This window comes from Hippoglossus stenolepis, chromosome 3 (assembly GCF_022539355.2).
Source record: "Hippoglossus stenolepis isolate QCI-W04-F060 chromosome 3, HSTE1.2, whole genome shotgun sequence".
NCBI classification, from domain to species: domain Eukaryota; kingdom Metazoa; phylum Chordata; class Actinopteri; order Pleuronectiformes; family Pleuronectidae; genus Hippoglossus; species Hippoglossus stenolepis.
In genome coordinates, this window is record NC_061485.1 from 23,787,623 (window position 1) to 23,811,525 (window position 23,903).

General features: G+C 43.6%; 1 protein-coding gene across 5 annotated transcripts in view; it reads left to right on the forward strand.

Moving 5' to 3' along the window:
• The first annotated feature begins 1,191 nt into the window (after nt 1–1,191).
• sulf2a (sulfatase 2a) overlaps nt 1,192–23,903 on the forward strand; it is a 35,065-nt gene continuing 12,353 nt past the window's right edge. For 3 of the 5 annotated variants that reach the window (XM_035153169.1, XM_035153176.1, XM_035153175.1), the window contains exons 1-2: nt 1,192–1,324; nt 10,778–10,840. The gene's annotated coding sequence lies outside the window, so the exon portion shown is untranslated. Of the gene's footprint in view, nt 1,325–1,380; nt 1,452–10,777; nt 10,841–23,903 lie in introns of those variants that run through there. The other 2 variants (XM_035153171.2, XM_035153173.1) reach the window with 2 other exon arrangements.

Here is a 23,903-nt window from a genome sequence, read left to right on the forward strand (position 1 = left end):
AATTTCCATGAAGAAATACCTTGAAATGCAGATAATAGATAAGGGTGTTATTGATTTGGTGGGGTGTACGGAGAGGCGAGTAGGTGCAGAGGTTCTCCATCACTAATCTCTCTGGCTGTGACTGCATCTAAATAACCTGCAGAGAGGGATAAACAGGCGCATCCATCATGGGACTGCTGGCGCAGACAGTGATGGATGCCTCCGCCCTCCGCTACCCTCTGCCGCACCTCTCCCTCCTGGTCAGGGATAGGAAGTGACACAAGCACTCAGGAGAAATACCTGGCTTAAACCAGGCGGGAAAATGTCTGCTTTAGCTCTGCTTTGATAGAGGGATTCAGGGCAGGCTTCGGGTGTGCGTCTGTGTGAGTTTGTCGAAATTGTCCCCTGTCCCTTATCACCTTGTCTCTTTGAGTTTGTAGGATTATCTGTCTTGATTTTGCCAACGAGGAAATTGGTTTTGTGCGAGAGAGTGTGCTGTGGAGTCACCTGTATGTGCTTTTGGAAGCGTGTGTATACATCGATTTAGGTGTGCATTTCTTTTCTATCTGCATGCCCATGCACTATGAGCCAAATCCCCTGTGCTTCTTGAACCAAGTGAGCAGGCATGCCCACGCCAGCTCGCCTCAGAGGTGCCAGCCCGATAGATATGGTGTGTGTGCCAGGCTGTGCCTTCTCTCCCCACCCCTGCAGCATTAAGATTGATCCCTCATTCCCTCCCATTCCTTTCTCCCTCACTCCTCTGTGTGCCTCTGCCTTTATGAGACTGTGAATAGGTGAAGCTCACAGGCTCCAACAGATGGCCAGAGCTGCCCTGTTTCACTGTCTCACACACACACACAATATACTGCTCCATGAATAAGAGCCTATAGAAAGCGAAAGGAAGAGGCAGAGGAAAATGTGACAAGGAGAAATGGCAGAAACAGGAAGAAGAGCGGCTAAAAGTAATGGAAACAGAGAGAGCCAGCGAGGAATAACCCCAAGGGAGGAGGATGGAAACGAGAGGAAAGGATAGAATAACCCCAAGAATATGTTAAAAAGAAGAGAAATAAAAGAAGAGGAATATAGAAACAACGCTGAAAAAGGGAGTGAGGGCAAAATTGAATTGTAGATTGAGGGAGCCTCTCTCCTCCCTCTTTCCCTCCCTCTTTTATTTATTTCATGTGAAACCACGCCTCCCTCCTTTCACTTGTCAGTGCATCTATAACAGTGAGCTGTCTGCACCGGTCTGTGTGGGGGGTGAGACGAGCTCCTCACTCTGCCGGCACAGTGGACCGGATCTGAACGGACCGGAAAGGACTGGATGGTAGTGGACTGACCAGAACAGGTGTGTGTATTTGTGGTTGTGTGCATGTGTGTTTGTGGTGGGGGACAGAGGGAAGCATGTGTTTTCTTTTTGTGTGTGATCGCTTGTTCCTCCACAGGACTTGGTGCCAGAGAAGCGTATCTAGAAGGTACAGTGCTGGAGCTTTGCCCTAGTTTACACTTGAATGCTCTGAGCCATTCTATTTGCCTCTGAGATTTATGCATGGAGTCGCTAACAGCACTCATCATCAGGGTAAGAGAGACGAGACCTGCACTGGACTCACAGAGTGTCTGGCTTTGAATCAGGGCACTGTGGAAAGGAGCTGCTGTTTTATCTGGTGGAACTAGTTTGCTGCTTTTAGGCTGGATGGACCTTTGTGACATGTGTGTGATTCAATTAGGGTTTTGAAGTGACTGTGGTGGAAGCGTCTCTTTATTATATGTATCTTTATAATATACTGTTGTTGGAAAATTATTACACTGAAGCTGTTTTTATTCAGTGAAACAAGTCTCCACAGCCTTCACCGCTCTTTGGTGTCTGAATCCAATTTGTGATTAGTTGTCTTTGTCCTCCTGTTTCACAGTGTGTGGTATTTTGAAATATGGAGCCGTCATTGTTCCAGCATCGCTTTGTATTTACTCAACCTAATATAATCCTGACTGTAGCCGAGTCGTGTGCGGGGTTTAAAAATACAGCAAAACAACAGTAAAATTTTACTTTTTCTAAAAAGTATGACTTGTCCAGTTTTGTATTGCTTACCTTGTGGGGAGCTTCTTTTTCTTTTTCTTTTTTTTAAAGCTGTTATCCGCCCCTCAGCATTCATTCAAGAGTCGCCATCTCAAGATTTGCAGCTGCTGCCACTCCTATAGAAGACTGTGCTGCTTTACTCTGGGTCCCAGTGAATATACTCACTATCAGTGTTTTGTCAATAATCTTTATGGGTCAAAAGGCTGTGTCATCACCAAGTGGTGGCGGTTAAGAGCAGCGGAGTGTGTGTGTGTGTGGGGGGGGTGCACTGACCTAGAGGCTGAAATATTTATGATAGAGACAGCTGAATGCCCCATGCTGTTTGTAGTGTTGTGGATGTGGAAGTTTGAACGAACGCAATGATGGAGGGATGGATGGAAAGTAAAGAAGCTCTGTTCTTTAAGCATTCATTATTTATCACAACGCACTCTGCCATGTAAGCTCTAACCCCCATATCAACTGGCCTCTTTTCTCACTGAGATGCCAGTGGACTGAAGGAGGATGCTCCTGCTCAGATCTACCTGTCGGCTCGTCCCCAGGCTTCCGCGTGACACACACACACACACACACACACACACACACACACACACACACACACACACACACACACACACACACACACACACACACACACACACACACACACACACACACACACGTTACATTTTTGCTCTGATTTATTTTCACACACACTTTGCAGTAATTGCATGGTTACACTCACTGCACACAAAATCACAGTCACTTATTTAGCTAGTGCAACGGGTAAATGAAATGGACTGCATCTATATGGCAGTTTTCTCATCTTATTGACCACTCAAAGTCAAATGACTACAAATGACATTCACCCATTCACACAAACATTTGTACAGCATTCATTTTTCTATCACACTTCATTCACATAGCCCCTGATCAAGCTACACAGTTTAGGAGTCCAAACCACCAACCTTCTGCACAGGTGCAACCTATAGTTCCCAAGCCACAGCCACCTACTCACACTGCATATAGTTTGTACTCATGCTCATAAGAACACACACATAGACTTACATACACTCACCATTTTATTTTGCTCACATCTTTCTTTAGTTTATGTTGTTCTTCTTTAGTTGACACAAACACAGAATCAGTGGGAGTGACGACCTTGAGACCTGCTAATGTTTTCTGCTGTGGCTGTGCGGTCAATACATATAAGGCCATGTGGGACTCCCAGCGAGAATGATGTGCTTGACATGCCGTTTTCAAAAATGGCTGGAAAACGTGCAGCAGGGCTGGCGATGCAGTCGAGGGGAGACGCCAGTATGAATATGTATAGTATGTTAATGCCGAGCACAAAGCTGTTGACTCAAGCTGTTGATGAAAGCAGAGGATATTTTCCCCCATGGCCACTCTTGGGAGGAAGCGCTATCGACAAACCCATTGTCGACGCAGCCGCATCCCTGGCCACGGGGGCAGCGTGGTGACAGGTGGCAGATATCAGTGACAGCAGCCAAGGTGACACCACTCTATGGTCTCTGCAGACCCGGGGCAGCGCCGCTATCAGCTCATTTTTCCACCGCTGTGAACCTTATATGTGGTTAGACACAGGGAGGTTAGATTAGAGGGTCCTAAAGCTAATGTCTCTTATTAGCTTCAGTCATTATTCTCAGAGCTTCAGTGCCTTTCATCTGCTCCATTACTGTCTCTCTACAGGTTTACAGGAACATGTCTATAGCTACGTCAGATATTGCAAAAAAGGTTTTCAGCTGAGATGGAAAAGTTGATATCCTGTAGAGGAGATGGTGCCAACAGGTTTTTTCAATACAGGATGATGTTACTATGCATTTACGTTCTCGGAAGTTCCCATTACGCGAGTTGTGAACTTGACTTCAGTGTGTTCATGTATTTTGAAGTCAGAATGTTGAAAAAACATGGACACTTTAAACAAAAGATGTTGTATTTATGTTTAGAGCATTTAAACGACACCTCGACACCTCTTTCCAATATTTTCGTAATAAGGAAGAGCAAGAAAAAGGATCCAGTAATGATTTAAACATGCTCATTATTATTATTCTGACAACATGAACGCGCATTAACAATCAGTGCATTAGCACAATGGCTTCACTCCACCAGAAAGACTTCAAAAGATAAAAAAAATAAAGAGCTGAGTTTCACGGTTATACATAGCAGCCATTAAATTACATGGTATATAATTACCAGTGCTTAATTAATGATGTAATCTAGCTGCTTGAGTAGATGGTTATCTATATCGGCTGTATTGAAATATATTCACATACATCCGCTCAGGAAACATAACTAGTGTTTCATTAACCCAGCTCCTTTTAGAATACTTTAAAAGTATCCTGACAGTAAGTAGCACTCACGTGTTCCCGTTCTGGCTCCCTGTTCATCTGTTATGTATGAGCTGCTGTTAACAGGTCCTGCGATCAGGCGGCATCAGGAGATCAGTGTGTAAATCTCGATGCTGCCGCTCCTCTCAGCTCTAATGATAGAGGGGCAGAGGGCCTTTTTGCAGACGCCTCTCAAACACTCCACTCAACACTGAGTAGAGGGTGAAGAGTAGTCTCCAGCTGATAGGAGCAAATAGGGAGAAGCACGTTGGTGTGTGTTTGTATGTGCATATGACTCTTAGTGTGTTTTGTTTCTATGTTCTTTGTGCCTGTGCCATTGCAGCCCAGCATGCCTCCGTTTGTACGTTTGATTCCCACAATGTTCACATGAGGACAGCCATATAACCAGTGTGTGCCAACGCAATCAGATTTCAATCTCTTCCCTCTATATGGCTGAGCTTCTGCGGCGGAGGTGTACCACGGGGAAATGTAATTACACCCTGCTGGCCACAGAGTACAGGCTTCACCACCCTATCTGTCTCAGGAGACAGCGGCTAGAGGCCCCTTCTCACTTCAATATCAAACAGCAGAGATGTCACTAGAGGCCTACTGCACCTCTGAATTTCGTATTAAACCCTTGCTCCAATCTCCTCCTCTAATCAGCGTTTAGATCCCGGGGTTATTGGTGGCCTTTTGCTACAGTTTTGTAACAGTTGTGAATAATTTATGACCGAATTAACTGCGGTTGCTAAGAGCAGTGATTGGGAGGTTTTGGAACACAGCCAAAATCTGGCTCAAGTTCAAAGCCATTTTTCTCAACAGTTTTTCTGTCTGATAAGCACAATTTCACCAGTGTGGTCGTGATTGTTACCGAGGGCTTTCACTTCATCTACATTTCCAACACCTGGGGACCCTCCTTTGTGGATTTTAAGAATTTTTATTGAACAACATGCCGAATATTCCACTTGACTCCTCTCCTGCTCCCAATTGTATCAGTTCTCACTGGGACCATATCCACATTGATACATTTCTAATGTCTTAAAGTATAAAAAAAAATCTCTGTCTATTATGAGCATTTTAACTCTGTATGAGGGATAGTCACTGAAAATGTGAATTACATTTCCATTCACGTACACTAGACATGCACATGTCTGCTCTGCAGTTGGTTGATTAGTTGCGGAAAATTCTATGAACTAGGTCCAGCAATGGAGAAAAATAAGACCAGGGATTTTTTTTCCTTCAACTGACGACAAGGTGGAACTGTAACTGACAGTAAGCAATGCTTGTAATTCATTATCCCTGTTGCATTCACAGCTGGTAGTCGAGGCTGGTTGGTTATTTTCTTCAATAAAAGTGTAATGTGTTAAAAGTGTGAAGAATCAGGGAAGGATTCGTCATGAATGAGAAGATTAAACGGTTACAGGTTTCAAGGTTTATTTTTGTAAATTCCAGACAGTTAGTTGTACTGTTTCAATCTGTAATAACCATAATTTCCTTGGCGATTTAGTTGATGAAGCAAGCAATGTTCATCTCTTGAGTGTTGTAAAAATGTGGAGATGGGAACAGCAGGCAGTGAAAGAGCTACAGATTTATTTCAGTTGTCTAAGCAGACAAAGTCTGAGGTGTGCTTTAGAGGTGCAGGGGAAGTGGTGGTGTGAAATGGTGCTATATTATTTTGAATTTCAATAAAAATATTATTCAACTTACTTATCGATACGGTGATATTACTGAAACCTGTGATAATTTTCGTCACTATAATCGTGATACGGATTTCACACTGTTCTCTCTAGATAAGAGAGTCAGAAAGCAATTGTTAGTTTCTGTGTTTCTGCCTGTTCAGACTAACCCTGGAATTTCAAAATATTCATACTAAAACGGTTCCCACAGCGTTTCCAAAAGTCTCAGTTTTGGGGCTCAAAAAACTTGAGTAGTGTGGATGCCAGATGTAAAACATAGAAAAGGTGATTTGTTTTAAAATGTATTGGTGTGATTGTAGACTGAGGTATGTGTGAGATGGCCCCCATTAGTAAGGCAAAAACTAACAGGCACCCCTCACTCTTGTGGATTTAGGTAAACAATCAATGACAGCACTCAGATAACAGCAGTTTAAGTGGCCAATTGATGTTACAATTAAATTAATACAGGATGCATGCAGTGGTGATTGTTGGACACGCTAAGCCACACCACACCATGACTTTCTGTTGTGAAATTCCATTCTCTCCATGTACTGTTGGACAGCAAAGGCAGGATTATGTAGTGAATGAAAGTAAAAAAAAAATTGAAACAAAAAGAGAAGAGCTATGACAAATTTGGGACATTACAAACTAACGTGGGGCTGGGGTGAAAGCAGGACAGCATCTTCCACAGCTGAGAGGACACGGACAAATTGGCAAGATGAACGTTTTACCCTGTGAATCCTCAGTGTGTCGCCCATTTCATCATTTGGTACCGAGTCATGGTAACTTACTAGATGTGGCACCGTGTCACAGTGCCTCTGTCTTTTTCATTTCCCTAATTTGCTACACTCCGACTCTCAACCTTTATCTCCATTTCTGTGTTCATCATCCTCTCTTGTCCCTGTGTTTAGCCTGGTCACAACTCCAGCTACACACCCGCCTTCAACACCCTCACCCCTCCCTCATGCCTCTCCCTTATTGTCACAGCCATTGTTGTGCCTAATAAGGTTTATGGAATTACAGATCTCTGAAATTGGATTTTCTCACTCCACCAAAGCAGTGGGATTACGGGTTTAGGGCTGGGAGCATCGGGGCACAACTGACCTGTGACTGAACTGCTTTTTATGACTGCACCCGCGAGGTGGGCAGATCAACGGACCGTTGTTCCAACAGCTCTGGAGAAAGATAGAAAGGCAGGCAGATTCCTTGTATCTGTATGTACCTGACAATTAAATGGATTCTGTGTCGGGCAGGTTCTTGGCTCCTTCGTCTGGATTGTCCTATCCCTCATTTCGACCACTCTCCCTCTCACACACTCCTCCTCCTCCACCTAAGTCTGTCCTCACAACTTTTCACTGTGTTTGATCAAATTCTAATCTAATGAATCTTTTGATCTTCCTCGCCTGACACCCAGACACCTCCCAGATTTCTACATCCAAACTAGCTCAATTCGCTCTAATCCTTAAAATCTGGCTGCTGGTGAAGCAATTGATTTCCAGTGATGTACAGAGATTTGAACTGTCTACCCCCGAATGCTTATGTATAATGAACTGTGGGACTCCTTTCCTCACCTTGATCCCACCACCCAATATCAGCTACCTCGTCACAAATCCAGATCAATTCCATGCTGGTAGATGTGACTGAGCTTTTAAGTACAGCTCAAGAAGAGGGGTAGCAGACAAAAGTGAGAAATGAAGTGAGAAAGCACCAGAGACATGGCAGCAGCAGAGTGAATGCAACATTGAGATGTTGGCAGGAAGGTGGTATTCATTAGGAGAGGTCCGTAGTGGCGGCCTAGTGAACTCTTAATTGGAGAAGAGACAGAGATGGGGATGAGGGATCAATAGGGGCAGAACAGGGGTTCCAGCCCACTGAAATCAATCAGCCTCCTGCTCGACAGGGAGAATGCGGCCAATCAAAGAAAACACGGGAACGGTCTCCTGCTCATTTACCCCTGTGGTCAAACTTCATCAGGATCAGCCTGAACAGACATACAGCTCATTCCAGCTTATCTCAGTCAAAGGAAAATGGAGTCGCTCAGTTGCTTTTATTTCTCAACTTGGGTATTTGATCTTGTTGAAGGTTGTTTCAGTTTTTGAAGAACACAATATAATTGTAATGAATCAGGGCAGGACAAAAAAAACAATGCGGTAGTATGTCGTCGTCCTGCTTCGTGAGAGATGATTATTGATATGATAGTTGTGTAATTTGTTTTTATTGTTCCATATTTCAGTAAATTTGATTCAAGGATTGAAAAACCTGTTCTGCTGTAGAACTGTTTTGCTTTCTGACAGTTTATTGTTATTTTACATTGGAATAATGGCACATTTAAATATTGACAAGTTACAGTGTGTTTGTTCCAGACTAAAGAGGCACTAAAATAAGATTTCATGCACTTTCTTGTACATGTTTTTTGTCAAACTGTGAAACTGATACCAAATTGCAGTGAATAAATAGACAAATCCAGCACTTTAGGGGCATTTTGTATTCTTCAGTTCGACAGATATGACGACTTAACTTTATGATTGTTTTGCCATATATCGATTATCACATATTCGCTGTATCGTGATATTATCATTATTATGGCCCGTGTATCGCATATCGTAAGTTGCTCTACGATTCCTACCCCTAGTAAGTAGTAAAGCATGAATCATTAGGAACGCTGCATGGGAAGGTATATTAAATGAAACCCTGCCATATTTTTTTATTCCGCTGCTAAAAATAGTGTGTTTCTCCGCTTCTTCCTCTTCCTCTTTGCCTGGGTAATAGCCATCTTTCTGCCATGTCACTTTTTGATGTATCATCCTCTTATTCACATCAAGGACAAGGCCAGGTGCTGAATTTTCTCTCAGTTGCCATGCTTGTCACACTGCCTTGTCACCCGCAGCCTGTTCCAATCCCCCCTCCCTCCCATCCTCCCCCGCTCTGCTTACTTATATTAAATCAGTCACTCCTTTATTTTAGCGAGAGAGAGAAAAGAAAGTAAATCACTTCTGCCATTTGCAACCCGCAGTGTCTGCTGAATGCTGCGAGTTTATTTGGATGTCATCTTTGGCCAAATGCAATCCTGTCAAAATAAATGATGTCTCTGCTGTATTGTATTGTTGTCTGACAATTCCTCCTCTTTGTTTTTTTTCTCCTGGGCTTCAAATGTCTGTCAGTTATGTGGTCGGCTATCTAGGAATATGCATCACTGTGAGAAGTAAAGCCTTGACAGAGGTCTTCAGCTTTCTTTATTGCTCCAGATGGATGGACACGGGTGTCCAGTCTCACCTCTCTTTGATGCCCATGAGTGGCTGGCGGTGCAGGCTCAGGCAGAGAGCAGCTGGGGTCAGAGCCGTGCCTTGGCACTGAGATATGTGTGGGCTTATAAGGTTCTGTGGTGTATTCTTAGCTTTAGTGCATATACAAAGGGGTGTGTGTGTGTGTGTGTGTGGGTGTGTGCATGTTTGCGTGTGTGTGTGTTTTCCTGTACTCATACCTTTGTGAGGACCATTTTAAGCATAGAACCTACAGAGTAAGGACATTTTTGGAAAGTGAGGACATTTGACCAGTCCTCACTTTTTCAATGGGCTGTTTGAGGGTTAAGACTTGGTTTTAGGGTTAGGGTTAGGGTTAGAATTAGGATTAGGTTAGGGCCAGGGTAAGGTTTAGGGTTTGGCATTTAGTTTGGATGGTTAAGGTTAGGGTAAGGGGCAGGGGAATGCATTATGCCAATGAGTGTCTAAGATAGAAGTACAAACGTGCGTGTGTGTGTGCGCATTGTTGTGTGCAAAGCATTTCACCCAAGTTTACACATGAAACATTAGATGCTCCATCAGTATAGAGAGATTAAGGCCTAAGATCTCCCAGTGTGGTTAAAGAGGGCTCAGCTGGTCTGACCCGCCTCAGATGTTTACATGCTGGACGCTTGCACCTGTCCAATCAGAGCACAGATCCGACCGCTCCCAGTCCTGTCAACATGTCTTCGTGGGCAGACACAAAACAAGGCCTTGTAGCTTGCAAGATCACAACTAGCGGCTGTTGGAGACGAAGAGACAGTGTTAGATGGCAGCCGGATGGATCAAGCTGCTTGAAAAACAGCTATTTTTCGGTACCTCAGCTGGTTTTGCCACTTAATTTAAAGCATGCGGATTTACTCGTCTGCCTGACTGAAAGTGAGCAATGTTTACATGGCATTACAAACAAGCTGACTATTACCACAATCACAAAAAATGTCCTGCAGGGTGAGAGGTAATTATGTTAAAAATGAGACCATTTCTGCTCTATTTCTGGCAGAGGGCTAATTAACCCCCCCACCCCCCCTCTGAAATACTGCCTGCTCCCTCAGGCGTCACAACATCAGTCAATATGGATTTTATCTTGTGTGAATGCTTCCAGAGACATCCATGTAGACTGCAATGCCATGTGTGGCTGTTTATCTCCATATCCTACTGTTTGTCAGTGTTTTGGTCTGGAGCAGATGCGTCCCCATCCTCGGGGTACATGTGAGGGAGGAGTGGTGGAACTGGGAGTGGCATCTGGACTCAGAATGACTTAGTGCATGTGTTAGGGAGGAAAGAGACAACACAGGCATGGATAAATCAGAATACGTGCATTATTTATAATATTTCTTTTTAATATATGTATTCTTTAAAGCAACCCTGAATTCCTCAGACATGAGATGAGGCTTGCTCTGTTTGAGCTCCTAACTAATCATCCACTGTGGACTTTGTGTTTGCTTACAGAACTTGTCAGACTGAATTCAGTGGGAGAAGAGAACATTAGAGACAGCTTGTTTAAGAAGGAAGGTAAGGCTGTTCACCTACTTATTCTTCTTCTGGCCTCTCCTCTCCTTCTCACACTATATTTAAACATGCATGTGTGTATGAAGGTTTTGTCTTGTTGCCACTGTACATTTCTTTATATACTTTCTTGCATGTTTACTCTCAGATGTGAGTCAGTGCATGCAAAGTTATGTTTATTCCAACTATTTATATTCATCTTTCCTATCACAAGAAATAAGTACGGTTCTGATTATTGTTCCTGTTACCATGGATTCCACAGATATCTGAGGAAACAAACAACACAGTATGCCCACGGTGAACGTCAACACTTTATTTACTGTGGGGGATCGATGCATCACCTCCAGAGGCGACTCGCACATCACGCCGCTTCAGTCAGTCTCACATCTCATCACCTCATTTGATCTGCTTGCCAGTGATTAGCATTTCATTCTGCACAAATAAGAGGACGGTTATTGTTGGCCCCACTGAGATAGAATCTGTGATCAAAGCGAGCTGTGGGTTGTGTTGTGGTCACAGCAGACGCCCCCTCAGTGGCCGTCAGTCCAAATGGTAACTTTGAAATATGCAAAGAGCGGGGGTGAGGTGAGGCTGAGGGAAAATAGTCCTGAGAATTAACGAGCAAGCTCAAAATTATTAAATCAATAGCTGAAAAACTGGCTTTCACCCCCTGGGGTTTCAGGCTGTAAACAAGCTTCATGTCTTTACTAAACAAGCAGTGATAACTGAGCCCAATTTTATGTCTTAAATCCGTTTTAAAAGAGGCACTGAGTTTACAAAAACAGAAATATTTATGAGCAAATATGTTGTAAAGAGGCATTGAAACTGCCATATCACGACTCATCAGGACTGCAGGGCTACCACTGTCCTGTTGGCTGTTTACCAGTGACATGCTCGTGCTGCTGCTGTGATCGGAGTCCTCCTGTGTGAACAGTTGGTAGCAGCAGAAGAAGCAGCTCTCAGCACATGTGGCCATAATACATGCACAGCTGTGCGGAGCTGACTCATTATCACTTGCGAAACATCAGTATCAGTGTGACTGTAATTAGTTCTCCTTCTTGAATAACAAATCGCTCGCTACACACGGCTCCTAATATAGCTGTGATTGTTTTCTTTTTGGTTTGTGGTAAAATTTGCCCTGGCTTTGTAACTTTTCGGGACGGAACCTTTGAGGGATCTGAACTTTGATTTTCCTTCTCGTCTCCATGACACTAGCAAGAGCCGACAGGTGAATGATGCACCTTTGGTAAGGTATTCTGTTTGAGGACTGATCTCCACTTCAAAACCACAGCATGAGGACAGTATTCACCTCTCCCTTTCTTCCTCCCCATCTTGCTGGCAGTCGGGGCCTTCGGCAGTGCAGGATAAAAACCAAAAGTCTCCAAGAGAAACTCTTCAAAGGCTCAGCTCATCTGCTGGGTGAAGACTTCGTCAATTCAGTTTTCTCCTCTTAAACCACTGTCCCTTCAACAGAGCTCTGGTTGTTTACGAAATGTGATATTTCTCATCCACTCCTTGCAGTTCCTTGCATAAGGTGCCTTTGATATCTTGTGAGTGATGAAGGAATATCTTCCCTTTAACTCTTTGGGGGGATTAGCCTGTTGTTGGCAGCAACCTCAGACTGATTCCTCCCAACCCTCCTGGGGGTGTGTGATGCACGTGTTTGGGCTCTGGGAGCATTTTCCTGACCCTCATTTTCCACATCAGCAAAACAGAAACTGCCAGCTTGCTTCCGTGCTCCAGCCTGCCTTCTGCCCACTGATTAAAAGTCAAATATTAAAGTGCTCTGTTGTGAGCTCGGCCTAATTGATTCTTTCCGCCGGGTGCACACAGAATGGGCTGACAGCAGGCGATACCAGGCTTTGTCAACATCGGGCACGCTGCCTGACGCTCAGGATGGCACCCCCAATAAGGCCCCTATGAGCGTGCCAACCTGCGGCACCACACACAGAGAGGCCGCTCAGCACTCAGGCCAAGCTTTATAGTAACAACAGAGGAGCGGCTCATTCTTTTGCTGCGTGTCAGCTCCCGTCGGATGCCTGGGAATTGGCTCTGTATTTGGAAGGATGTGAAAAAGAGTATGTGTATGTATGTGTGGGTTTCTCTATGTGTCTACTCTTAGAGAAATATGTCTTCTGCGCACTTGCATAACCACTCAGTTAACGTAAGCTATCTGGGGCGATGGTGCTGAAAGGAGGTTTCATCTTACCACAAAAGCCCCTTTTCTTTCTCATCTGATCTTCAGCTCTCCTGCCGTTACCATAATTGCTTTAATAGCTTTTAATCACAGCCATGTTTAACAAGGAGATTACCAAACACAGGATGATACCAAGTATATCATCACAGCCCACCCTGTGAAAATGCAGGAATCCTCACATCTTTTGCTTATAGTGTTCAACCCTCCGTTAACTACGATGTAGGGATAATTAATTGAATCTTTACAGCAGTAAAAAAATTGCTGCTCTATCCTCCTTAGACCAGGGCACTGTCCCTCTCTCGTCTGCTTACCCTATGAATTTACAGGGCATTTTATGTGAGTGTTGAATTGTCTTTGCTCCCCATTTATTTTTAATGCGTTTTACTTCGCATATAGGAGAGCTCAACAGCGATCTTGCTGCTATACAACATTCATTAAGTGCGGACATTCATCCACAGCGCTTTTCTCATGAATCTGATTGACCTTTCTCGCTCACTGTGATCCACAGTAAAAGGTTATGGGCGCCTATTAATCCCCCTGTGCTTGAAAAGCAGGGTATATCTCCTGTCCTGTCTGATGCTTTATGTTCCATCTGAGCCAACAGGGCGGTGCGGTAGGAAGGTTTGAAGGTGTATGTGGGGGCTGAGGTCAGAGAGCGGGCTGATGGTGCTGTAATGACTCTATTAGTGAAATGGGGCCACTCCGAGCTCTGACACCACACTAATTACAACACAAGGGTGATGAACTTTATCAGGCCGCTGCTAATTCATGTTTAATAGAAGAGAGAAGAGAGGGAGAAAACTGAAAGACAAGGTGACAAGGAGGGGGCGAGCAGGAACATGTACCTTTTTCCACTTGTGTCAATTCAGTGCATTCGGTATTAGCATTTTTTTTCAAATCACATTTTAGTGTGACCAGTCGCCAGCGGTGTCATGGTCTCCTGACTGCTTCAGTAGCAAAGGCCACAGAAAAGTAATCACAATGTCTTCTCCCCTGAGCAGAGAGCCGGGATTTCATTTCTACTTCCATCATCTTACTTACATGCTGTCGATCCCCGAGGGGATCCAAAGTCTGAGTGGGGGTCATGATCACAACCACAGGGGGGCTGACAGCTGGCTGCCTCGCTGACAGGCACCTAATAGAGGGCTAATAGGAGAGACTGGCGTGCCAGAGACCACTGCTGTGACCTTGACATGAGCCTGTGGAGGCAGGCAAGTGGAGCGGAGGAATAGAAAGGTGAAGTGGCTCTGTAGAGGATGACGGATTTATTTCTCTGACTCTCCATCTGTTTATTTGAACTATGTTTACTTCTATTGTCCAGTTAGTGACCCTGCAAGAACATCAACATAAAAGAAAGCGATTTCTCTCTCTCTCTCTCTCTCTCTCTCTCTCTCTCTCTCTCTCTCTCTCTCTCTCTCCCTCTGTGTGGGTGGGTGAATCAGTCAGTGAAGTGTGTGTGGATGGATGTTGAAATGCTTCAGAATAATGTTCTAATATCTTGATTTTCTATTAAAACTTTTTATAACTTTTAGTTATTTCAGCATTTCACTTTACTGAACTGTATAAGTGCTGGTAAATTCTTCAGTTTGGGGGAACAATTGTGGGACTTACAACCACTTGAGCTATTAATTACAATATGTAGACACAAACTAAAGGTTTTCTTGATTTAGGAGATTTACACTTTAATATTTAGACAGATTGACTATAACTGCCAGTGTTATTTTAAACTACTAGACTTTGGTGACTGACTGAGTCTCTTTCAAGATGCTCCAGAGGAGTATGTTCGTGAAGTGAATATATTATTTCAAAAACTAAATTTGACGAGGAAAACCATATTTTGCAAAACAAGTTTGGAATTAGAATAATAAAGTTAACCAAAGTCCAGTCAGTGTGTTGTCTCCCATTATATATTGACGTATGAATTTTATATGAACTTATTAAGTTCAATGGATTGTGAAACCCCCAAAACAAACTCTAGCTGTTTTCAGACATGAACTCACAATGGGGTCAGTATTCTCACCGGAGTTTGCCTTTCACATTTGAAAAATGCAGCAGGAGATTCTCCGCTCAGGCACGTTCACATCAACAGGAAAAATCACTGGAGCGTTCAGGCAAGGGGTTGCGCAGCATGCAGGAGGCACGGCATTACATAGCTCATCGACACCAGTGGCACCCCTTATCGCCAAAAGCTCTAATTTTAAAGCTATGTGTGACACATCTATTTCATCATGAGATATCTGTATTATTTTAGTTGTTTTCAGTGTGTGGGCTCACTTTGACATTATTATTTGAGTATTTACTAGGTGCTGGCAGGAGAAACTCCGGGGAATGTATGCAGCAACGGACTCTGACATTTGCGTTTTCACATACAGCCCCTCAGGATAATTTCAGGACATTATCCGGAATTCAGTGCATGTCTGAAAAGAGCTTTAGGTTGTTGGAAATTCAACTGAAACGTGAATATATTATCAGTCATTTTGACATATTTAGCATCTCTACCTTTGCCAGAATGTGTCTGTGTATGTGGGATTCTGTCTGTCTGTCTGTCTGTCTGTCTGTCTGTCTGTGTGTGAGTATATTTGTCTCCTTTTTCAGTGTCAGTGATACAGAGCAGCGGGAGGTCAGGCCTGCAGGGACAGCCAATAAGCATCACCCTCAGGAAAGGGAGCGCCACTACTGCCTGATCAATCGGAGCTCTCATTAAAAGGCTGCCAAGCCCTTTGCAACCAGATACAATATCAATACTCCAACACCACAGAGAGACCTCAAGAGTCGTCAGGCACGTCACTTGCAGCTTAGCTGTCATTACCGGGCGGGCAACATGCCAGAGACCCCCTTTGTCGGCCACTTAGGTTCCCCCCATGGTCTCAAACACAGGTCAGGACAGACAGATGGGCTGTCTGGGCAGCTGTCCCAGGGACGAGGCAGAGAGAGGTGGATACTGACCTGTAGATGAGGAGACAGCTTGCAAGCTCTCACAAAATGAAGGGAGGAGGATGTGGGCAGCGTGTGTCGACTGTGTGCAGTTACACACCACTGCGGTGTCACCTGAGGGTTGTTGTTTGGCGTTGGTCATTTCTGAATCGGTCATTTACTAAGGATGATCAGAAGGACCATCGCAGGTCTGCTCAATTTGGTTGAATTTAGTAAAAACCAGACACTCAGTGAACTCTAGTTGATCAGCATGTGTTGTTTCAGTTTAAAAAATATATGCCCTGGGTTTTGACAAATAGCCCAAACTTCCTGCTGGGAAAACCACAAGCTCTGAATAGATCTCTGTGGGGATTTTTGGAGAAGAGCAAATGGGGGTAATTTAAGTGGCCATACATAGAAAGCCTCTGTAATTCAGATCATTGTGTGGAGGTCTCCCCTCTGTGCCCTAATCTTAAACCCCTGTGTGGTTGTGAGAGGGGAGGGAAGTATCGGTGTGTGCGTCTCTAAACCCCCAGTAATCCACCGACAAAAGGGCCCGGAGAAAGCCAGCGAGCGATGACGGGGGGTTAGGACAGAGAAAGGGAGGAGTGAAGAAGTAAAGAAGTGGTCGTCACCTCTCCAACCCCCAAGGGTGTGCTCAACACCAGATAAGATGGCCCCCCGCTCCACATGGTGAAACATTCCGCTGCTGTATAGGGCCTCTTTCAGTCGTCATTATTCATCAGGCGAAGTGAGCACATCTGCAGCAGCTGAACTAAAACTTTCAGACAGAATATTGATTTCTCTGTAATTTATTCAGCACACAGACGGCAGTTGTTTACCTAAAGTTGAAACTGTTATTGTCTGCAATCATCATTACGTCAGGGCCATTAGGAGCGGCCCCCACTGCAGGTGCCAATTGGATGATGGGAGAAAAATGGCATGTAATTAAAACTCAACAAATGATGGCTTCAAATCTTCAATATGAGGAATGTGGTCTAATTTTATCAACACATGCAGTTTATAAACCAGAGGCAGACAACATTTTTGTTGTTGTAGGATGATTATTATTATTATTGAGAAGATAAATTTCACATTGTCCATCCCAGTAATGTTCCTTTCATCAAGCTTTTTTAGTATTATGGAGTCCTTGCAGATCATATTTTGACTGATGCCTGATCTCTCATTGGTGCAGCAGTTATGCAATGTCATACGGAAGTCACTTGGCTGCACTGAGGTCTCAGTGAGGTAGTTAGGTCTGTGGAACAATGGTCCCCAGCTGATTTGTCTGTAATCCATTTAGCTGAGATGTGACACACTGTAGGGGGGCTTTTTCCTCTGGTCAATAAGTGCCAATAAGAAACAGCCATCACTCAGCGGGCTGCCATGTCCACCAGCTTGCTCACTTGTTTCTGCTGTCAACCCCTGTCTCAAAGGAGCTGGCGATTGCGTCGCTCTTTCAGATGAACCACAAATGGCTTTCCCATACAAATCTCAATAGGACAGGAAAAGGCAAGGACGCTTGCGGACTGCAAAGCAGGCGCATTTCCCTCAGGCGTCTGAATAAACCCATCTAAAGTGAAAACAGCCACGTATTTACAAAACACCATTGACAGTTGCTCATTCTCTCAGTCTTAAACCCCTGGAGGTGGGGCTGTGGGGGGGTTGAACCCGAGGCAGGGACAATCAGAGCTCTGTTTGTATTTTCTCTAACACCTCCGTGTTCTCTTTGGGGTCTCATGGAGCGTACTGCAGGGGTGCAGTGGAGGAGGGGTAAATGCCATGACCCTGCCGTGGACCCTGACAGGAGCCCGCTCAAAAAAAAACTGCAGACCACCACGCTAGCCCCACATGCCGCCCGGTTGCTGCTGGCAACGGAGAGGGAGGTGGACGTGTGTGAATGACAACTGAATTCACCAAAACATCCTCTCGCTGCTGCAGGTTTTGATGTTGTTATATGTGTCGTGACTGCAATCCAAGCTCATTATGAGGAATATCTTCACTGAGGTAGTTTGTTAAACCTGGAGGAGACAAAAAGGCAGACAGTAGCTGTGGGATGCCCTTCTAATGCTGCCAGGGCCAAATAATTTGAGAACAACACAACAATACGATGCCGCTCATCTGCTTCAGATACAGACATAATTAGTCCAACTGTTGTTCTCTGCTTTTTCGTCCCCTCGCTGGAGACTGAAATTTTAGGTCTGATACGCCGAGTGTGGGTGTGTTGGTGTCTGTCTGCTGCTCTGTCTGTGTGTGCGCGTGTGTGTGTGTGTGTGCGTATGGTGTACATTTTTAGTCAACAGAGAGAAACGAGGGAGTCTGTCAGAGCTCTTTGTTCTCCAGCGAAAACACATCATGACTGGGCCTTTTGTCTGAACTGACACCATCATACAGTCTCTTTATTTTCCTACCTCTCTCTGCCTCTCACTCTCACTCTCTCCCTCTTCCTCACCCCCGTATTATTTCCTTCACCAAACTATTTGCCCGACATCCCATCACTCCCTCTTCTTGCGTGGAACCCATTTAAGAGATAATGGGCCCTGTGGATTTTGGAGTTGCAGAGATGGAGATGATTTTGTGTCTGGATGTGGAGAAAGCTCTAACTCAGTGCTGACGTCTTCCAGACGATGGCGAGATTACCAGAAGATGACTTTTGAGGACAGTTTCTCAGAGTATGTGTCTGCATTTATAATTCATCAGTTTGTTTGTTTATTACCCCACTTAACTTACTCACTACTGCATGAATATTATTTGCACCATAAATCTAACGGGGAAAATTACATCATCAGAAATATGCGGACACCCAAACATGACACATACATTTGATTGTTGAATGTTATTTTTTTCAAAAACAATTATTATTAGTGAGCTGCTAAAACAAGTTCCACTATTCTGGGGAGGTTGCTCACAATTTTTTGGGATCCTTTGCCTCAAAGATTTGACCTCATTCAGTCACAACCGCATAAGTGAGGTCGGACACTGATGGTGGGTGATAAAGCCTGGTTCACAGTCGCTGCTCCAGCTCATCCCAAAGGATTTAGATAGTATAAGATGAGATGAGAAAACCATTTCTGTATGGACCTGGCTAAAATGTCATATTCTGTAGCACTGCTGGAAACTTAGGTGTCTTGGCCAAATCATGAAATCATTAAAAAGGGTATGACCAGGAAAATTAATTCTTTCATTGTTGGGGAAAAATATGCAGACAAATGTATATGTAAGTTGTAGTGAGTGCGTGTGCGCACATGTGTGCGTGTTCCTTCCAGTTCTCCAGCCAGAACACATCACAGCTTCACTCCTTTTCTCAGGGCAACAGATTCACTGCAGGATTAATGATGTGTTAAGTGCTAAAATTACACTCATTGATATTTCACTGTCTGGGCAGAACATTCCACACAGTATTAAAGGTTAGGGATGAATATAGTGTATAAACAAGAAAAGAAATGTCGAGGCAAATAGTTTAACTGCAGAAAGAAATATTTCACACTTGAGTTTCTTCGCAGCAGCAGAAATCTCATTTTGTCACTTTTAAAGTCCAACCACTGCTCATTTGTGTCTGCGTATTCAAACTGAAAATTGCTGTACAGGTTCTGACTGTCGTCTCAGAATGTCTGCCGAGTGCCAAGCATATCAGAACCTGAGGGAAATCTAAATTAAATCTTCCCGCTAAATGGGACCAGCCCACGCTTTATCTCTTGTCATTCACAACTATTAAAGTTGGTGAATAGGAAGTAACATGTGTGAAAAGAATTTTAAAACAAAGGGCAGTTGGAGAATCATTGAATGTGACTTCAGGGTTATCAGTCAGGGCACAGAGAGTTTGGGCGGACTGTGCTGCCATTGTTTTAGATTTCGTCAAGTCAACATGAATGACTGATAAGCTGATAGTTTAGAGGTCAATGGTAGAACAGATCATATGGGATGTCTGCTGGACAACCAGGATGCTTAACACCGCTGTCATAAAGAGACTGTACTCTCCAGAGAAATTATGGCACTGCTCACTTGTAGAAACAATTAATTCCATCATGTTTACACAAAAATGTGTCAGAGACCGAGCTAATAGACCAGGGAGAGACAGGAAGTGACTTGGAAAGCCATTTTTATTTATATTAAAAAACAAACTCTAGGCACCTTAAAGAGGTCGACAAAACAGAACTCGCACAACTAAGCCGCACTAACAAACTGAGGCTACATCCATACTGTGGAAGAAAATAGTTTTAGTTTTAAAACACTGTTTTATATCTAAAATGATCTCACACAAGTACATTACCTCCATACCAGTAATAATCTCAATCCATACTAACAAACCTTAATGTGACCATTAATGTACACTGGATATGTGTGTGTACTGTGGATCCAGGAGAAATATACAATACACAACAACAGTTTTTCTTAGACCGATGATGAGATAGAACTGTAAGTGTTTACAATGTAACAATGATAAAAACCTAACACAAGTGGCTGATCAGACACACTACATGACTATGAAACATATTAGCATAGCATTGACCAATATAAATTAAGTAAACCAGGTGAACGAACATTATCAAAAACAATATAATATGAATAACGTTGATAACGTCTTGTTACACCTCCCCTCCCCGTGATGCAGGAAGAATATGCCACAGTCCAATTTCCAAACACCATTTATACAAGTCTGATGCAGCTGAGATTTAATTTGTTGACCGGCAGGCAACTCCGACAGCAACATCCTGAACTGGATACTCTATGGAAAGGGTTAGGGTTAGGGTTAGGGTTAATAAGTGTCTCATAATACACTCATAAAGTGTATTAAGAGACACTTATTAACAGTTAAGTAGTTACTGTGTAAGTATTCCTCTAACCAAGTGTTATAGTGTTTCAGGTCATTGAATAACGTACAGTATTTTGTCATGTAGGTGTGAGATTGACGAGCCCGATTGAAAGTAATGATTTTGCTGCCGTGTTTTCCAGGTGCTGGTGGCACAGATTTACAAGCAGAGAAAGATAGATGAAGGATGGCAGCAAACCATGGCTTCTTATTATCATGAAAAAAGCATTCCATACTGTATTGAGAACTCCTCCTTGCACTGACACACACATATACTGCTCTGAGAAAAAGTTACTCTCACATAGATGCGTGCCGTTGCAGAATTTGCATCTGAATACCAACTTTTGTTGGTAAATTCAAGGGTCCTTGGAGATTTTGCACATTCTGTTCAAAGCGAGGCAGGCCAGTGGGAACAAAGTCACACATTAGCAAAGCCCTGCCAGCCTCGATTATGACCAAAGGCATCGGCTTGATACTGTTGCATCAGGCCACATTCAGAACTGGATGTGTCTATATAAACTTTCCTGGCCACTTCCTTTATGTTTTCCAGCACGAAAAGAGGAGATTTGGATGTTCCCAGCTCCCGTATTCGGTTTTATTCTGTTCTATTTTATACAGAAAGCCTTGGTCTGTGAATCTCGTCTTCTCGTTTGGGAAAAAATCCATCTGCAATGGAAGTGCTCGAGCTTTGTTCCCTCCTGACTGTATGCCTAGAGGTTCTTTCCTTTTCTCACACTCTCTCCGTCTTTTTCTCTCCATCTCTCTATCTCTGTGTCAGAACATTTGTGATCGAGAAACCAGGAGTTTGGCTTCAAGTTTGTGGGCTTTTGCCTCCATATTTTATAGGCATTATGAGATGCCGCTGATTAAATTGCAAGTGTACTCCATGACTCGTCCTCTTTCAATGTGTAATAAATGTCTACTTCTTTCTGAGGTTTTCTCATATTCTGTCTGTGGTTCCAGCCTTCTCAGTGGGCTGTAGATTGTATGAATCAGACTTTATTCCTGTTTCAAAGCCCAAGGTGTTTTATTTATGGGGGTGGAGTACATTAACACTTTGGAGAAGTCTTTGGAAGATTTATAAAGCACTCTCTTAGCTTCCTCACTGCCTCACTTGAACCATTATAGCACAGATGTGTGTTGTTGGGCAGTGTCATATACCTGTCTGTAGATCTGGTGTATGTTTTCATCCCTCCACTCGTGCCACCTTCTTACCATCATGCCCGTGCTGTGACATGGCTAGCTCGGTTGTCACAGCATTTATAATTCAGTCTTATCAATAAATGATGGGCGTCATTAAGTTTTTATTTGGCAATGCTGAGCTGCTGTCTCTTACAGCGTCTTTACAAGCAAATGACTGAAGTGCAAAACTTTCCTCCTCTGTTCTGACTTCCAGGCATCACTTGGCATTAGTATAACCTCAGATGATCCTTGGCCCTCAAACATTTTTTAGAAGTCCATTCCCTATGATCTCATATTCTGCAAGCTTACTCCCCCAGCCCTTCCTCTCAAAGCCCCCAATCTTTAATGAGTTTTGCTGAGAGTCATATTTACCCATGTCTTGTGTTTCTGTCTAAATGGCAAAAAAAACCCTCCTCTTTCATTCCATCTCATCCGGCTGAATCAGCATTGTCGTTTCGCCGTTCACTCACAGTGTAAAAAGCTGATTTGGCCAGAGCTGTTTCAGGAAAACAAGCTCTAAATCATCAGAGTAGTTTACAGAAACAACAGCTTGCTCTTGCATTATGGATGTGTACTAACCACCACACTGGTCATGTTATTGGAGACTGATAACAGCTCGTTTTAAGTTTCCCTATACGGTTGTCCATCTCTGTTTTTCCTCACATCTTCAAGGTTCCTAAAAGACGCTCTGTCTGTTTTCGACGTTCTGGTTTCCTCTGCGTTGTCTTTGTGGTTTCATGTAGCATCTGCCACCCAGAGAGATAAACAATACCGGTGGATAAAAGAGAGGGGGAAAGAGAGAACTGAAAAGAAAGCACTGTATGTGTCAGTTAGAGCTGATAAAAGCCTGAAAATCCAATTAGTCCTCAGTTTACCGGGGGGGAAGGAGGAGGGCCTCATGGGAATAATGTCAGGAAATAATCACCGTCGTAGCATGTCAATAACACAGCATTTACATACTTGGCTATTGATAGTTCACTGTATATAACTGAGCTGGTAAATCTGTACTAAATTTGGTATCCCATGATGTGTTTTTTTCCACATCAGCTTTTTGAACAGATACACAACATCAAAGGGAATTGCGGTATGTTCCACAACATAAAACCACTCTTTAAAGGGATAGTTCACCCAAAAATGAAAATTCACTCATTATCTACTCACCCCTATGTCTATGGAGGGGTGGGTGAAGAGTCCACAAAACACTTTAGGAGTTTCAAGGGTAAACAGTGTTGCACCCACCACTTATTCAAACAAAAACAAAAAAGAACAGAAAAAAAACATAAAATACCTCCACACATTCAAAATTGACTGGAAAACGAGGTCATTTACACCATGATTTAGCCTAAATGTCCACTGTGATCCTCCTCCGGAGCCCCATTCACGTTTGTGTGCACACACTGCACAAGCTCCTGCCTCTATGCTCTCGCCCAAGGGGCACGTGACGACATCAGCAAGAACTCCGAGGTAGGCCAAAAACATGGTGTAGGTGATGCAATTTCGAATATTTGAATACCGGGGGCTTACGGACACTTAGATGACACCACAGGAGCAGTATTGAGGCTTTTTCTGGGTTTGTTTTTTTACGTTTGAAGAATCGCTCACTATTTACTTCAATTGTATTGGATTTGGCTGCAACGCTGTTTACCCCTGAAACTCCAGAAGTATTTTGTGGACTCAAACACTTCACCCACCCCTCCATCGACATAGTGCTGAGTAGATAAAGAGGGCATTTTTGTTTTTGGGTGAACTATCCCTTTAAAGAGGCTAGTGGCAGAGGTGTAGCTCAGAACACACTGAATCTATTCTCTATTCACTGTAGATGTCCTGGAATCCATTTAGCTGGCTGAGTAATAACTGATGAATATAGACAATGCTGGTTACATGTGTGTTGTTCATGGATTTCTTTGCAGTCTCTGTTTTGTTTTAATCCAATGCTGGATATGAAAGAAGGGATTCCGGCAGGAAGA